Here is an 11605-nt window from a genome sequence, read left to right on the forward strand (position 1 = left end):
CAAAATGAAACGTCCCAGAAGATAAAGAAAATAGGGTCACATTTGTACATGTGGTGTTTTAAAATAACGCTTTTTCTTACTACGAAACATCATATCTTCCAGTCTCCTTGAATATTTCGAATAAAATAATTCCAATGCATCATTTTTGCCTGGGAGGGGTGACACAGAGGTGACAGAGCATGCAAAGGGCAGAGGGTACCAGATGAGAAAGAGGTTGTAGAAGACAGAGAAACTCAGCTTCATTGCAGGAGATTCCAATTATTTTGAAGGCTTTCTTTCCATGATGTCAAGTTGAGCAAGGGGTGAGGCAGTGCCAATCCAGAGGGATGAAGGCCTTGTAAGTAGATACAAGTTCAGGTGTGTCAAGGAAAGACTTTACATGACGTAGAAAGTGCAGTTGGCAACAGGCTTTGCAGGCCCACTTAAATCCGCCAAGTAACAGAACATGTTCAACTTTCACGAGTAGTTGGCAACAGGCGTGCATTGTTGTGTAGTTTGCGGTGCTCCATGATGATTGCTGATGCAGAGCAATGTGTACAGTATCAACCAATTAAACTTCAGCTTTCAGTGACTTCCGTCAGTCTTGTTCCACAACTGATCTGCTCCACCAACTCAATAAAGAGTGTTGGAGGCATCATCTTCTGCAGCAAGCTCCATGAGCAACACGCTTCTTGAGCTGGCGTTTCTCCACCCAGGATGTTACCCGCAGCCGCTTATTTCTCTTGGCATGCCATCGGCGATGTACCAGTGAAAGATAACACCTAGACCAGTCTCAAGGCAGCAATGCTCAGAGCTTTCACCCTTCTCATTCTCTCACTGCATTTCTTCTTCATCACCATTTTGTTTTCTGACAATCGTGTTATTGACAGTCGCATAGTGTGCAGCAGTCCATGAGATTGTACTTGTGTGTGGCTCGCTTTAGATATTTGGTTTGCCCAATAAAGAGTATGGCTGAATATGTATGTTCAACGTCAGAACGTTAGTGATTTGTAAATGATTCACTGATTTTCTGACCATCCAGATTCCAGATAATCAGCCAGGTTTCCGTTCTTCGTTGAGATTTCAACCCTTTCTGCCTTGAACCTCTCCAAACGTGAGTCCACAACATCGACATTCGGTTCACATCATTAGGTCTACGTTGGAGAGGATGATATTCTTCATGAGGTCTGCTCAGCAAAACTAATATCATCAATGCAGCAGTTGAACACCAGAAATGAGCCTCCCAATCAGAATAGCACCAAAATGAAACACAATTTGGCAAAAAGTTGAGAGATGAATACAAATTTGATTTTATTTCAATAAAGCAATTTCAATGTTTTATTCCAATGTAATCCTCATTCCTCAAGCTCACAAGTTCATGTTGCTTGATAACTAATCGATATACACAATGGAGCCAAGTGTATGTATCATCCACTCATACGAGAGGTTTCGACCGAGGGAGCTGAAACTTTCAGGGATTAATGGGAGCATGCTGAAGTTGTGTGTGTGCAAGTTTTTTTGAATTATTCCATCAAGTTTTGAAATAATAAAAAAAAATCGTTCATTTTACATTCTTGGAACAAGATTGCCCATAGAGTGGGTACTCAGCTATGGCATTAATAATTAATCATAACGATAACCACAAGAACCCCCTCCCCCTCCCCCTGGGGGCTCCCTAGGGAGTGGGTGGTTCTTGTAGTTATAATTAGCAACAGAAATTATTTATCATTTTAAAAATGGGGATATCATGAGATCGATCGTGGATGACTATGACACGATTCCAGGGTTATCTGTTTAATATGTCTGTGGGGAGGGAAGTGTTAACTTTTAAAAACGACATGAAAGCTTTGTTAATTAGTTCTATAATGACAAGTTGATTCTTCGATCCACAATCTTACATTTACTGTTGGTTAATAGAATTTTAGTTCCCCATAAGCAAATGAATTTCTGAAAGCATTTAAAACCAGCAAGGAAAATTTGTGCGATAACTCTGGAAAGACTTTTCATTACCATGGATTCAAACACAAACAATATCCTCCTGGCATGCAGCTGAACATTGGATTTAGCACAGGGTTAGGCATAACGTGACCCCACGTGACTGCCAGTAAGTGTGTAAATAGCTACTGGATTTTTATAGAATTTTGCAACAAGCTCTACGGTCATTAAAACTGTCTGATTCACGTTGAGCTTCATTAGGAAAGTGATTGGAGGTCATCTACATGCTAAATGTGCAATGTGGCAGAATCTTCCACCTCTCCCCCAACCCCTCCACACCCCTCATTCCTCCCTCACTTTCCCTACATTCCCCTTTCTGAACATCAATCTCGTCCAAGCCTCCTTTGCCGTTTCCTCAACCTCATTCCCAACTCCCTACTCTTGTCTTCCCTGTACTTCAATCTTCCCGTTTTTAGCTGTTCCCTCCCCCCTCCCCCCACCCCCACCACACAGCTGGAGATGGGGTTTTGCCATTGTGTGTGTGTGTGTGTGTGTGTGTGTGTGTGTGTGTGTGTGTGTGTGTGTGTGTGTGTGTGTGTGTGTGTGTGTGTGTGTGTGTGTGTGTGTCAGTCTCTCCAGGCCATAACCTTTTTATTATATGAGCTTTTGTCATGAAATTACAACAAACCTTTATTATAAGAATAATGAGAAGACTCATTAAAATTTGGGTCAAAATGACAAAGGGCAAAGCCATAGTAAGTATAAATAGCCCTCATCAGCCCATCTGCCGCTGCGGCACGAGACGGCCAGCTTTTGTAATAATTTCCATGCTTATTTATTTATCATTTGATAAATAAATGTGTGTCTGTCCAGGCCATTGCATTTTTAACATTCGAGCTTTTGTCATCAAATTTTCAACAAGTCCTTATTATGAGGATATGGAGAACAATAGTTAATAAATTTTTTATACTTTTATAGGTGTTGTTTTAATCAAGTTTAGTTTGAAAACAAATCAGACATGGACGGGGCTTTGCATTTTGGGATGTTTTCTAGTCTCAAACTATTTGATTCCAATGACACCAGATCCAACTCTTTAAGTGGCTTTCTGGTGGAGTGGGTAAAGCCTTGTTGCATTGGAAGTACCGCTCACATACGACCTAATGATCCCATCGAGCGTGAACATCGAAAGCAAAGTGTTGCCACCAGATATCATACTTCGGTACAAAAAAAGAGAGAAGGCATTATTAATTGAGGTTTCAGTACCCAGTGACTTTGGTCGAAATAATACAGAAATCAAGAAAAGGACCAAATACCAAGTTCGCAAAAATGAAGTGAAAAGACCCTGGAAGTTGAAGGGATCCAAAATTTTATCGGTGATCACTGGAGCAACAGGAATGATGAAGAAGAACCTCACAGAGGTCTTAAAAACCGTCCCTGGGAATATTACTACAAACAAACTAGAGTTGGAAGCTGTCCGTGGCTCAGTCATGATCCTAAAAAGAATCCTCAGAACAAAAGTTTGAAAACAGAAAACTTCAGAGCTTGGTCCATGAACCATGATCCTTCACTGAAATGGAGGTGGATACTTTTACCTGGGAGGACTCTGTTCCATCTTTTGAAACCCACAAATAGAGATAACAACCAACGACACACACACACACACACACACACACACACACACACACACACACACACACACACACGAATTTTTGATGGTGAACGCATCAATGCGTTGGGCTCATTTTATGCCATGAGTGACCACAGACGTCGCCAGTTCAAACACGGAGCGCATAAATGCATCTCAACCCAGAAAGTTTGTCTCCATATCATGAGTTTCTTTTTTGTGAGAATCGGGTTCAACAATCCTGTGATAGAAGTTCTTGGACACCTTCCAATTTATCCTAATACATCGCGCTCCGTTCGCTAGAATGTTATTCTTGCAAACCTGTCACAAAGAAGCCTTCATTTTCTTCAAAAAATTATATCAAATGCAAGAATGCAAAAGCACATCTGTTCGTCGAAACTTCATAGCAACCACAAAGGCCCACGCTTTGGGACTGCAATATTTTTAGCAAGCTACAGCAAAAGAGAGACTTTTTTAAAAAGTTTTTTTTTAATAAAAAAAACCTCTTTTGGCTTCTTCAGGAAAATGAGAACCAGCTATGTAATTTTCCCTCAGCAATCGCATATAATAAGACTAATCTTTTCAGTCATTACAAACTCTCTTTTTTTTTTCTTCGCTGCCCTGCCCTCTCAGCAAGGCCGCGTGGCCTTTTGCCAAGACTAGCACAAAGTGCTTCTTTATTTGAGGCCTATGGGCGATCCGAGCAGGACCCGCAAGCTGCCAGGTTTGTTCAGCGTCTTTTTCTGCCTGCGTTTTCCCTTTTAGAGTTGCAAAGGCAACATCTAGCATTTAACCCTGGCAAGCATATGCCAAGGAGGAGGGAAGGTATGGGGTGTCAGAAATAAGCATTATCTCCCACAATGCACATCACACACCTGCGGCACACGAGGAAGGTGATTGCTTTACACTTTCAACGTTTTGATTCAGTCATGAGGCGATTCATGATGTCCTGTTGGCATGTGGTTAAAAATGGACACCAAGAATCGATGACTTACCTCTTACTTATGAAAGAGGAAAAAAAGTAAATGTGGAGAAGTGAAGGAAATGGATGAAAGGTGGGGTTCAATGAGAGGAGGTGTTGGTGGCGGGTGGGTAACTACAAAATGTTTGCATACGTACTATGTTTATATAGATTCAAGTGTAAAACCGACAGGTGCCAATTCCTCTTATTGATGAAATGAACTTTTTAAGTGATCTTACAGGAATGTGATGTATTCGCGTCAATGAGATGAGTTTGGGAACAATCTCTGTGGAGTAAATGACCAAAGGCAAAGATACACTCAAATATGAACGCAATGGAAGCGACGTTCTCATGCTTCGCACTGTCAGATTCTTCTTTCACTTGATGAATGACAGAATCGTGAATTTCTGGGGCTGCCGGATCTTGGTGTGATACAGGTCTTCCAGTGTGACCTTGCTATCGGACGCATGCCTTTGGGGATATATTGTGCCACGGTCTCTTTTTGACGTGATTGTAAAGATCTAAACCAAGTTCAATCAGTTTATAAGTTACAGGATCGAAAGGCTGAAATACATTTTAAAAAAAGTTAATGAACGCACATCACATGCAAGCCAATTATTCTTCGACCAGAGGATTTTGAGCAGTTTAAAAAAAAAAAAAATTCATAAGTAACATTAAATTAATGCCAATTCCAGCTCGTCATTTACCCAACAGCTATGTGTTTCCGAGCTTCACTTGCACACAGATTACCCAATGCTGAAAGGTTATTGGTGAGCAAACTTAGACTTCAATGACAATGCAATCGTGAGATTGAAATTCTGAGAACAGCTTGATTTTGAGACACTTTTTAAAACTAGAGGGCACTCGGTAGAGTGCATACTTCCGCCGCATAATGCCTGATCCACGAGAACATATCGGACCCGATACATATTTGAAATATCATGCTATACAGTACGATATCGTTTTTGGCCCTCTCTCTCAAAGGTGAAGAATCACTTTAAAAATTAAATAATTCTCATATCCAAATCCGGATTCGGATCTTCACCAAAATCCAATCAATTCGTCCTTCCCACACACCCAACCTGTCCACCAAGTTTCATCCGAATGCGTTCACAACTTTTTAAGATATCCTGCACACAAACAAATAAACAGACTAATGAAATTGCTCATTGAGCAAGGAATTTCCAGAATAACTTTGTCATATCTCCATGATCTCTGAAAAAACAAAACCCTGGAAATCAATTTGGTTCTTATAAGTTGATAGTGCTACTGTTTAATGAGTTATTGCACTTAGTTTGGTCATGATCATAACTTGGAAGTCAATCGGACTTGAAATGGCGTTTTTGTCGCAATTTGAAAGTTTGGACCCGACCCCCCTGACATTCGACCCTCGACCGCGAAGAAGGGTGTTGGTGTGACACCCAAATGAAACATATGGTTGGATGCAGAATTGGAAGCTGCACATTTTGGATTTGGTTTGAAGTCGATACGACCATTTTAGCGGACGTTATTGCGAAAATAAGAATTTCGGTTTTCGGTGATCTTGACCTTGGACCTAGATTCACCAAAACGACAAGTGTCTAAGTTAGAACATGGCCGACGTCTGTACCCAGTTTGGTCCTGATCGCTGAAACGGTGTGGCTGCTACAGGATAAACAAACACACAAACAAACAGACAGACAGACAGACACACAGAATAACACACACAATCGACCAACATAATTGCCGAAATCCGAAGGATTCCGGCAATTAACAAACACACAGACAGAAAGGGGGTGAAACCATAACCTCCTTCACCTCCGGTGGTGGAAGTAATTAGTTTCTAAGACTCAAGGAAGACCTATCACAGTCAAAGCTCGTGGAGGGAATATAACACAGTGGGGAAACACCAACAATGGGGACAAAGAGGGAGACTTGGAAAAATAAGGAATATGGGTAAGAATGAGGGCGAGGGGAGGACATGGGGGTCGAGAATATGGATACGGTTGCAATTTCTCAAGAAAGAAAGACTGGAAAGATCAAGGTGGGCTTGGGGTGTTAACGGGGATATAAAAGATTATGGATTTGGATGGGTGATGATCTGAGATGGTGGTGAACAGCTGGCTTGAAGGTGAATCACATACTCACATGGAAACAGATAAGCAGACAACATAAATTGACATATCAGACAAACACCACCATTGATCTTGGAGGAAGTCACTTCCAGGAACACGTCAGGTGCATCAAGTGCCAATGCTCTTCTCTCCACAGCCAGTGGAGAAATTTAGGGAGAAATTACCCTCTCTATGGATACCAACCATTGGGGTTTGTAGGCTTGGATCTTATAAATGATCAACATCAAGTGAAGAAGCAGCTCGTACCATTTTTAAAGTCTTTGGTATGACTTGGCCGAGGTCAGAATTGAATCGCCGACATCCCAGTCTTCGAGCAGCTGCTCTAACCACAATGCCATGCAAGTTTAGAATCTAATATTTAATACTATGCCTTTAAGTGGATTTCAACCTTCAAAACTTACCAATAGACCACCAACAAATCCGTCTTTGGAAATTAAATCCAATCCAAAACATAGCATGAACCTCTTTAGGTGGAGAAATCCTTCTTGTTGACACATGGTGTTGGCAAGAGAGATTTGGTATTTTAGTCTCAAGTTGTGATGATTGAGGAAAATGTAAGCAATTGGATCTGTGGTTAGGAATACTGGGCCCAGGATGCATCAATGCCAGTGTTCTAAAATACTACTCTGTTACTCTCATTTATTCTCTGTCTGCACTCTTCAGCATGTCCTTCACATTAGGCTACATCCCGTCTGCCGGGAAGACAGCCAAAATGACTCCAATACACAAGATGATTGATAAACATGTACTATCAACTACCAGTCAGTGAGCTTCTTCCAATTATCAGAAAAGTCATTGAATCCATCATTGCACCTGACATCAGGTCTTCCTTTTCTCAAATGGACTGACTTTTGACCAACAGCTTTGATTCTGTCCTCACCATTTAACTTTTGATATGCTGCTGCTTTTCTCTCAAGAATGGATGGAGGATGGATGTGAATCTCAAACCAGAGGTCAATGTGAGTGTGGACCTACCTCTGGCATTTGACACAGTCTGGCACCTTGCTCTGCTCGTCAAGCTTTCTACTGTGTAATACAAGGCCACCTTCTTTCCTTGCTTGCTGGTTTCCTCCACTCACACTGTGAGCAGGTGTCTCTCAAGGGAATCCTCTCATATCATCTCCTAGTCGAAGCTGTGCTGTCCCAAACCAGCACTTTGAGCCCAGTCCTGTTTCTCATCTACTTTAATGATCTCTCCAATGGTCTGGGAAACACTATTTTCTTCTTTCAAGAGGACTCCAATTTACCCTGGATTTTAAGTTTGCAAGGATGGGGTTACAAGACAACTGTGTGCAATATAGAGGCACTTGGAAGGAACTGAGTGATGAAGCAGCAGATAATGATGCATTAGGCGAGGCACTAGAAATCAGAGAGGCCATCAATCTGTTTGCATTGAGTGAGCATCAGTCTCATTCCTTCTTCTTTGTGTGGGATGCCAATGATGTTCAGAACTTTGGTGGAATGCACAGCATGCAAGAAATACATGTATGGAGTGGGGACACCACCGCAGAGGGGAGAACAGTACTCCATTGAGCTACGGACGAAGACCTTCTAGGCCGTGAGACGCTCATATTACTGAAGACTGGCTTAGCTCTACAGTGGATTTCAAATTTGAGGCTGGCTTTGGAGGCGAGCTTTGATACTTGCAGCAGTCAAAATGATCCATAATTGAGATGCGGCCTGTCCAGGAGAAGTCGGTGCTGATGATGAGGCCCAAAAGCTTGAGAGGCTGAACCTCATCCATTCGCTGATTCTGGAAATAAATTTGTGCATTTGCCTGGTGGTCTTTCCAAAGAGACACAGTTAGAACGTAAGCTTTTCCTGTGCTGTTAAATGAATTGTTTCAAACGTCAGACCCGCATTTCATCCCTCCTCGCTGAGCAGTGAATTAAGCAACTGCTGCCAACGTACCAGGAGGATGTAGTATCATAGCTCACTTCCACTCTTTTGCTCCTCATCTCTCCTTGTATAACAGCCTTCTTCAGTCTGTTATAACCAACTCCCCTCTTCTCTCCAAGGCTTAAAGTTGGCAATGCACTATTACCTTAAATCACAACTACCATCCCTACACATTGTATTTTCTAAACTCATTAACCATCCACTCACCCTCTCTTTCTACTCGCAGTTTGCTCGATTTCCTTTTCTCACCTCCTACCCATTCATCCCTTTGTGTTCACCTGATTGTGGCATTACCCCACTATTAAACATTCTCTGCAATGTCTTTTAATTCTGTCAGTGTGTTGTATTATACTCTTTGTCACCCGACCCTTCCATGAGCTGATAATTTGTATTTAAAAAGGCAAAGTTGAAACCAAAGACTTTCTGAAACCCCTGTGTTTATCTCTTAATGAGGTTTCAACGCCAGTTTGCAGCGAGTGATTAAAAGTGCCCTTGTTAGTGTGCATCACTTATGTGCACAACCACAGACTGCCCATGGAGATTAGCTGGTTCAGAGAAACAAGGCACACTTTCACTTTTAAAGAAGAACGTCATAAAGATGAATGGTGGATTTATATGCAAGTAGAGAAATCTCACAGAGACATGGCTTGTTTCATTTAAACCTGGTGCCTCGGTCACAAGCTATATAGTGTGCAGGTGCCACGTACACATTGTAATGGTTTATCAATAACATGACGCTGCTGTCAAATATATCGCTACAATAAGCCTTTAATAGGACAAGTATACCTCGTTTAACTCCTCAAACCTTCCCGATGGATACAGCTCCTATAGAAACATATATCCAACCTGAACGCTCTTCCACCATCACAACTCTTGTCAGGTGACCAATTCAAAGTATCATTTATTTTCCATAGAATAAAATGAAATTCAATTTACAATTTGTTTGCATTGAATGGACGGAATCATCCCATAAACACATTGCTCTACTAACAGAGCTATGAAGATACTGTATTTCCAAAAAATCATTTTCCCTTTGAGAATTGCCTTTACAAGGTGGGACCTGCTTCAGAAAAAAAAAAATTCAATGAATCTTCCTAATTTTCTATTTATCTTCCATTACAATGTATGATTTAGAATTGTCTCTATCCTTTTTAACAAGGAATGAATCATATTCCGTAGCAATACGAATGAAGAATAATATTCCACCTCTACTTTGAGGATTACTTTTATATTAAAAATTTATTCCTGTAAAATCTCATGAGAGAATTTAACCTACCAGTACACCCACTCCCCCTGGGAGTGGGACGAAGAACAAATAATTGAATAATTTTTCCCCTAATCTGCTTTTTTTACAAATTTGGGGGTGTGCTAGTCACCCTCCAGGTCAGAATATCACTCCTCAACACCAATTTGTTATGGATCCAGGGTTCAAGGCTCACCACGAGGGGAAGCACTCAAGTTCCTCCTGAACTTCCAGTCCTGAGGCCAATGAGCAAGGATAGCAATGCATGCCGGTGGGTTGCTAAGCAACCACGAATGCCAGTTGGTCCTGCCAATCCTGGCAAGGTTTCACTCCTTTGCGTCGGTGGCTTACGTGTGGACAGCCACACCAAATGGAGTCTAGTGCCCTCAACGCGCATCTGGATTACTGCAGAGCGATAGTGAGTGTGCGCTGGCTAACAAGAGCAAATTGCATGGGGTGAAACTTCGCCGCTAACACTACGTGCAGACTATGCTAAATCAATGGGGAAAAGACATGACAAACTGGATACATTTATCACAAGCAGGTTTATTACAAGTGGGTGAGGAAAAATGATGCAAATATTCCTGGTTCCTCTCTGGACTCACTGGGAATCGCAGGCCATTACACATGAATAACTTTGTGTCACGGCGGGTCACGAATCATCCGCAAATGCCAATAACTTGACCATGTGACCCAGAGTCCTCCGTCTGACAACCATTTACCTCGGAACATGTGATCGCCTTATCGGGGAATCGCACTCTTGATGCGTGCTTGCATTACTTCAGTTACTTACCATATCAGGTGCAGCCTAGTGGAGCTTCCAAGTACGCACCGGCTATTTAACAGATTTTGAGGAATAAAGTCATGCCTAAGCCTGGCACAGTGAGAGATTTATTACAAATGTACAGCAGGGAAAGCCAGGAATTGGTGTGGTGTGGCAAAAGACATGCAATATTTATAAAAGAAGACAGTGCAGAATTATCCCGAATATTCTCATTCAGTCTTAACTTATGCTACGACAGGCACCATAACACACACAAACCTGAGGAAAATTAGAGAATGCCAAGAGAGAAAGAAGCAATTGAGAATGAGCGACCTCTCAATACCTGGTGCAGTCGACAGACCTGTGCAACCCAAAATGCTTAGGAAAGTGGAAAAGGGAGAAATACTGAGGGTGTCAAGGGTGCGTGTTTCAGAGGTGCAAGTGTAATGCAATGTGGGGTGCAGCGTGGTGTAAGAGGAAGAATGTGAGGTGCAGGTCAGTATGGTTCACTCTCGAGTTCGTTCGGAAATGAAAGTTCTTGGTCGTGCTCGCACATGTCGATTGCTCTTTTGTGTCCACAGTTGACGACAGATAGACAGAAGAAGAAAGATGCGCAAGAGAAAAGACCCCATCATAGTAGTGTGAGAATCTGTACATGTAACTTGCTGAGTGATAAAGCCTAACTGAGCATCAATATAATGAGAGCAGTCCGGACTGCAGTATATATACCACATATATATATATATATATATATATATATATATATATATATATATATATATATATATATATATATATATATATATATATATATATATATATATATATATATATATATATATATATATATATATATATATATATATATATATATATATATATATATATAGTGGGGAGAACAAGTATTTTATACACTGCCGATTTTGCAGGTTTTCCCACTTACAAAGCACGTAGAGGTCTGTAGTTTTCATCATAGGTACACTTCAACTGTGAAGGACGGAATCTTAAACAAAAATCCTGAAAATCACATTGTATGATTTTTAAATAATTAATTTGCATTTTATTGCATGAAATAAGTATTTGATAC

Source organism: Eptatretus burgeri, chromosome 7 (assembly GCF_056783735.1).
Source record: "Eptatretus burgeri isolate ZD-2024b chromosome 7, Ebu_testis_v1, whole genome shotgun sequence".
Taxonomy (NCBI): Eukaryota; Metazoa; Chordata; class Myxini; order Myxiniformes; family Myxinidae; genus Eptatretus; species Eptatretus burgeri.